Here is a 7476-nt window from a genome sequence, read left to right on the forward strand (position 1 = left end):
ACGTCAAGGTCGTTTTCGTTGCGCCTCATTCGGAACAACATGTTTAGTACATGTACTATTATATTTAATTAAATTTAAATAGAAGCATTTTTTAAAAAAATGATTTAAAATAACAGTAATTATCTTTACAGCCTTAGAGATATGTATTTTTGTTTATTTATGCAATGTGCAATAAGTTTTATTCAGTGTAGATAAAAAAAATGTTTGATTCCTAAAGGTCTACGTCCAAAAAAAAAAAAGATTTATTGCTGTTTGCTTTATTAAAATATATTCTTAATATAAAATACAATTAAACATATACTGACATGAAATTTAAAAAAAAACTTTGAAACACAATGATTTAATACAAAATCTCGACTCATTACGGTATGAGTTGCTTTTATTCGAGATTAACACGTGTTTCCGCTGTAGCAGTAAACAACAACAGGCTGTTGAACAGCATGGATTTTCATGATTATTGTACGATGGAGAACACGTCAATTCATCATATAAGACGGGTCTTTTCTTTGGCATTAGATGTGAGTAAGTATTGATTGAAAAGTTTAAAAGTATTGTAGAGTACATTGACTGAAATGAAAAGACATTATAGACTACCAAGGACCTATATATACTATAGTAGTAGATTGGACCCTGGCTACACATGTACATGTGATATGAAGCCGTTCGCTGGTTTGACATCGTCGGTAACCCAAAAATGATACTTTTCGGTTCTTTCAAAAAGCTCTCACAAAAACTATTTTTTCCGATGACAAAATTGTTTACAATACGATGTCACTGTTTTCTCAATATGGAATCTGAATACTGTGTTGACTGATCAACAAAATATTTTTGTTCGATGTACTCCGTCCCCTCCGATCCAGATTTTTAAGATGGGAGGTAGGTGGTTAATTTTCGTGTGGTTTACACTGCTGAAAAATTGATAACTGTCATGAAATCACAGATTTCTTAGCAGTACGCATTTGACATGTTTGTTAGCTACACAAGTTTGTTGTTATAAAAACTTTCAGTCAAAAAGCATCCTATAGAAATTATACATCTTTACTTTAAAATGAAACAATTTTAGTAAATTTAAAAAGAAAATAAAAAGTTTACAGTGCTGAAAAAATTATTGGCGTGGATAAGTATGATTGCTTCTCATTGTGTGAAACAGTTACCAATCAGTTATCCTGTTTGCCATAACTGACCTCCTTTATAATTTAATTCAAGAAATAATTGTGTGGTCACTCATTAATAGCCCCCAAACTTTAAAAAAATTGAGTACAAAGTCTCTCAAGGAGACACAATTTGGTGAGTGATTTTTACATGCATTGTATTCAGAAGAGTTCAAAGTTTAATATTTCCACTGCAACAAGGTGCGACTTTTTGCACATGCTGAAAAAATAAATCATTTGAGAAAAAATTGTGATAAAATAGCTTAATTAAGCTATTCCGAATAGCTTAATAAAGCTATATAGCTAAATCAAGCTATAAAGCTTAATCAAGACCTTGTGCCGGACCTGTCAGAGTACATCAAACAAATCAATTTTTGTATTGTGGGTTTGAACATCCAAACCGTGTTTTGAGATGATGGATTCGAATAAGTTTGACTTATTTTTGTGTTGTTTTTGAAGTGGCATGGTAAGTTTTCTTGACCACCTCTAAGTACATTAAAGAAAAATAAAACATGACATAATTAACACAAACACATAATTTTTTTTAGCACGTGTAGTGCGATGGTACCATTTAGGCTTCAGAACTTTCATCTATGAAGACCCACTTGCTAATGGCCACCACGCACAGAAAAGACCATGACGTGGAGGACATATGTGCTTAGTTATTAGTAAGTCAATTTTATTGCAGTCAAAATTCCTCATTGCCACTGGACGGCTATTAGTCAACACTCCCAGGTATATGAGAAGCCGGACTGGTGCAGTGGTTAGAGCCTCTGCCCTATAGTCATGAAGTAAGGAGTTGATCCTTACATCGCATGTTCGAATCTTACTATGAGACATGGAGACCTGTTCTTCTGATGAGACACTATAAAAATATCTTATCTTTTATTATACTTATATAACCCAATTAAGGTCCCTTGTCGCAGTAGGTGCTGGCATGAAAAAGATCCCTCACAGCTCAATAGCTGTAAGTGCCGAGTATAGAACAAAATTTGCATCTGTCCACCGACAAGTGGTGGCGTCTCCATCTGAGAGAGAAATTCTTGAGAGAGACATTTAATAACATACAAACAAGCCCATATATATATAAACACCTCGTCCCAGGGATTTTTCTCTGAAGTAACAGTCCAACATGCCCTTTCTCTTAACAACCCTGACAACAGAAACTAAAAAAGGATACTTCATGAATTTGATAAAATAATGGTTAATTATGCTATTTTTTAAAATTTATGATTGATTAAACTTGATTGTTTACTATAAAGCTTGCAATATTTCAGTCATAATACATTGACTTCCCCAAACCATTTAACTACAAGTATGACAAAATATGACATACATAATATAATATATATGATATGCTTTATAAAGACTTTTTAACAATGTTATATCAATTTGCCAATTGTAGATTTCTGCATAAACTGAATTATCTGATTAAAACTACATATTCGATTAGAAAAGCTTTTTCAAAACTTTTTTTTGAAATTTGTTACAGAAGTCGGGACAGAATACATTTAGAGACTGATCATGCCTTGGTCAAATCAAAGGAGTTCCCTCAGTCTTTCAGAGAGATGGCAGAGAGTTCATTCAACATGAAGATGATGTGCACATAATGTATGCGACATAAACTGGATGAGTGAAAGATTGTATCTGATGTTCTGTGCTTGTCCATCTTTGCTGTCTTTTCATGTGCTTATAAAATGACAAAAGTTGTTATAACAAGTGACCCAGTAAAGACTTGAAAATGTAAAATAATTCTTTTAAGAAAAGAAAAATTGTAAATCTTATTTTATACAATGTATTCTAGATGACAAAGAATGTGTTTGACTTAGTTTTTGAAAATGACAAAATAAATTCTCTTTTGTGTAATTAAAAAATGATAATGGTTGCAACACATGTTTACCTTAATATGATTTTAATAGTATTTGTCACTAAGATTGAAATACTTGAGAACATATTTTACAAATTTTGTTCCAGTTTACTTAAGTCAGAGATATATTTTTTGAATGACAACCAAGATTTGAAAAAAAAGAAAGAACTAAGTAATTAAAACAAAACTATTCACTTTTGTGATATCTCTGTTGATTTTCTTGTATACAATTTTATGTGTCAGTTATTGGACAATATGTCCATAATAATTGCAGCATTTCAAATTTGATGTATACATACAATTTAAGGCAGATTTCTGTACTGATATGACCTTGACCCACAAAGAACAGAAATTTCAGGGTCAATACTTAAGACAATTATTTGTTGGATGTTTTATAAATTATTTTTGACCTTATATCTTACAAACGATACCACGGAAAACTGTCTAGAATAAGAAGTTAGAAACCTATAAAGCCAGAAAATTGAATCTTGTTGTTGCTTAGCAACCATTTAAAGGTCATTTAACACAAATTTGTACAAAAATAATATGTGGATATTGCAATACAGTATGATGCCTTCTAAAGAGTAAATTCATAATTTTCTTCTTTAGCATCCATTGTTACAAATTTTACGCAAGAACGATGAAAAGTTTTGGGAAAAATTCTAAAATTATGCACTTATTTGACCTTTGACCTCCAAAAAAAATGAATTTGATGAGGTCAAACTTTCAGACAATTATCTGATGTATATTATTTCAGTATCATTACCCTACATTTGACTTTACAATGTAATGGAATGCATAAATGTGTGTGGGATGAGCAAAAAACAAGAAATACTGCCCGAAAATTGAAAAATACTCCGTTGCTTAGCAACCTCTTGAAGGTCATTATTTGCAGAATTGAAAAAAAAGTTTATGTGATTAATGTAGTACAGGATATTGCCCTTCTGTGGGTTTATTCTGAATTTCCTATTTCAATGTGTATCACTGTTAATTTTTAACTTGAAAATTAAAATTTGTCAAAAAATGCAATAAAATTCTGCACTTATTTGACCTTTGACCTCAATTTCCACTAGCAAGGTCAGTCGTGAGGTACCTACATAGTTATGAAATATCATCTCCAAAAAATTCCCTACAAAATGGTATACATTATACCTAGGTTAATCTTTGAATAAAAAAGTTATAAATTGATTTATAAGGATATGTCAAAAGGTTTGCAAAAACGCTGAAAATGTGCCGGTAGAGAAAGGGTTAAAACCTAATTAAAAAAAAGAGATGTGATACAGCATTGTAAAATATTTATTATTTACGGCAAGTTTACTTCAATTCTGCGCATAAAGACTACAGAGTTTTCTTTCAATAGCAAGATGAGAACTGCCTAGCTTTCTTTCCTATAATACGTAAGACTCGAACAAAATAATATTTTTATAGTACAGAGATAGTATTAAGGTACAATTCTATATATGAAAAGAATGAATTTAACCATTCTGTGTTTTTATTTGTGTATAACTGTGGGTCACTGGATTACCCGCCGATTGATTCCCGGTGACCGACTTTGCCCCGCGCTATCGAGGGAAGCGTGTTACATAATTGTAAACAAACAAGGTGATTATAATCCGAAAAACGCTACCTGTTTACCTTGCCTGCTTTTACCGCTTTATTACCAATATTCCCGGCATAATCGAACAAATCAGCATTTTCATCAGATCAAATAGGTGTAAAAGAGCAATTTTTTCCGTTAGATCTAGATCGAAATATTTACCGTTTTTGAGTTATAAAGCAAAAACTTTCAAGTTCCATAGAACCCTTTTTATAGGGGCCAGCCCCTTTTGAATAGTATTACATGAAAGCCCTTGCAATTATGCACATTTTTTGTTCATTATGTCTTAAAAAAATATTTTTAGATTTCAAGATAAAAAGTAAAATATGTGTAAATTTTCGCTCTTTTAGGCGTTCTAATTTTTGACCCCTATATAGCACCATTTTTAATAAAGAAATCGAAAAACAAAAACCGCCATGCACAACTTCAATCCTTGTATTATCTAAAATCAGTAAAATTTCTGCTCCAGCTTTTGTCTGGAAACGAAAGCCTATAAATTTTCGTTTAAAGGGAAATAACTCAAAACCGGAAGTGACTTTTTGAAATTTTAGATAGCATTCTGTTAGAGTTTAGAAACGTCTATATACTCTGAAAATTTGAGCAAAATCCATTGAGAAATGAGTGAAATATGAGGCCTCAAAGTTGGCGTCTAGGAAAAGGAAAAAAAAAGAATAATAAGAATAATCTTAATCATCAGAATCAGTAGAAGGTCTTCCGTTGGAAACGGAAGACCTTAACTAGAAAGTCTGCTATTGCAAGCAATAGCATATGTCGCCCCGTATTGGACAAGACTTTCATTTTTATCATCACTAAAACAATGGTCCATTAGCTAAGCTTTGACAACCATCCAGTCGTATCAGTTCTTTCCGTTGGAAACGGAAGACTTTAATTGGGTACATCCCACTCATTATTTTTAGAATCTGTAGGAGAAGAAAGTAGTGCAGGAAAAAAAATTACAAGTCCAAAATTGCAGACTTGCATAAAAGAAATTGGGCAGATGTACTGAACTGAGCCTCATACTTGTTAATTGGCAGTATCTTTCCTACCAAAAAAGCTTGGCAAATATTATTTATTAAGAAGATCAGCCGAATTATTTTGTGTATTATAACGCCAGTGAGATTTCAGAAATTTCCCTACTTTCACTTTAATTTTAGAGGTTCTGTCGAAAAACGAATCTGACATGCCACCTTCAATTCGAGCATTTCTGCATTGTACAGGGTTGATGTTTCTTATGAGATGATAAATCATGTCTAAACTTTCTCAGTTTAGCGGAATCATGAACATTTTCGGCGAGATGAATGTTTTGTTTACAGTAGTGATCAAGGCATAGCGCACCTGTAGGAGCGGATCCAAAGATTTATGAATGAATAAAAACTATGGAAATAACGTACCAATTTTCTAATTTATTCTTGCACTATTTAATGAAATTAATAATATACAAGTAATAGATATACCAAAAAACGCGAAATGCTAATAAATGCAGTTGACAATCGTTATTTTTTTATATAGAAAAAATAAAATAATCATAAAATCTAGAGACAAGACAGAAGAACAATGAATGTTGGCAAACTATCAAATCACATCAGGAGAACTGAATTTTATGAATGAAACTTTTAAAACGTTACTTGTAAATTGTATATGTTATATCTGTGTATTCTACCTGGCAGTGCGCTTCAAAAAGGGGGGGGGTGTTCGTCTTGAACATAGTACCTTACGTTTGAACGGTAAGGGCTAGGGCTTTCGTATTTCAAATATGTAATCCTTGTGAAAAGAACTTTTATTGGACACGAAGAACTTTGACCCTTTGACCTAGACCTTGGAGAACACATGTGTACATCTTAACCTTTTTTTTCTGTTTCGTTTCTATGACAACTGTGAGCGACACATTACAATTATTTTAAAAGAAGAAATCACTTTGACACATTGCAAGGAATTAACATTGAAAGTTTCAAAACGATTGCTTGAGTAGTTATTGAGAAAATCGAAATTAAAGAATTTTAACATTCCCCTGGTTTCCATGGCAATAATCGATTATTTGAAAATTTTAAATGCAAAGCGCACAACTACAGATACTAATCATTAAAATAAAAAGAGTTTCATGACGAACGTTTAAGGGACCAGAGAGAACACTCTCGGACAAAATTCGTCGCTTTTTACAGGTTTCCATGGCAACGGTAGACATATTGGAACTGAACGACCTCACTGCACAACTACAACCAGTGATCGTCCTTTGAGGAAAGTTTCAGGAAGATTGCCCCAGCCATCTCCGAGAAACAGCCTGGATAAAAAAAACATGCGTACAATATCAATATGTCGTCCCCGACTTCGTTCGGGGCGACATAATAATCTTTACCAACAGAATCAGTAGAAGGTCTTCCGTTGGAAACGGAAGACCTTAATAAGTGTAAACTTCATGCACTTTTCTTTAAAAGCCTGAATACCTATGATTTTTATTCAGAACCTGAGGATCGGATATCCTTACTTTGATTTTTCTCACGGAATGTAATTAACTTTTCTTACAAAAAGTATAATACTGCATTAGTAGTTTCGTTATTTTGTTAGTAGATAACCTTTTTTAATCCAAACTGTGGTTATCTTTTTTGCTGTTTATCAAACGAAGCGAATAGTTTTGCTTGGGCGAGATGACACAAAATATATGATATTCAATCCAAAGAAGAATGGTATGCTTAAAAACCTCTAAATCAAGACATTTCTTAGTACCTATTATTTTTAAACCAGTGATATCTTCAAGCAAATGAGCAAATTCCTCTAAAATAATTTGTGTGATATGGATTTCATTTTATAGATTTCTAGTGGTTTATTAAACCCATTTATTCTTCAGTGCATTACGTAAAGTTCCT

At 32.4% G+C, this 7476-nt stretch overlaps 1 long non-coding RNA gene across 1 annotated transcript; it reads left to right on the forward strand.

Annotated features, from left to right (window-relative positions):
• The first annotated feature begins 335 nt into the window (after positions 1 to 335).
• LOC134262918 (uncharacterized) lies at positions 336 to 4163 on the forward strand. The gene is made up of 3 exons (XR_009991135.1): positions 336 to 522; positions 1700 to 1819; positions 2644 to 4163. It is a non-coding gene; the product is annotated as an uncharacterized LOC134262918 (long non-coding RNA).
• The last annotated feature ends 3313 nt before the right edge of the window (positions 4164 to 7476 follow it).

The sequence above is a fragment of the Saccostrea cucullata genome, unplaced genomic scaffold, assembly GCF_032062105.1.
Source record: "Saccostrea cucullata isolate Sc308-1 unplaced genomic scaffold, CSIRO_AGI_Scuc_v1 ctg11616, whole genome shotgun sequence".
Lineage (NCBI taxonomy): Eukaryota > Metazoa > Mollusca > Bivalvia > Ostreida > Ostreidae > Saccostrea > Saccostrea cuccullata.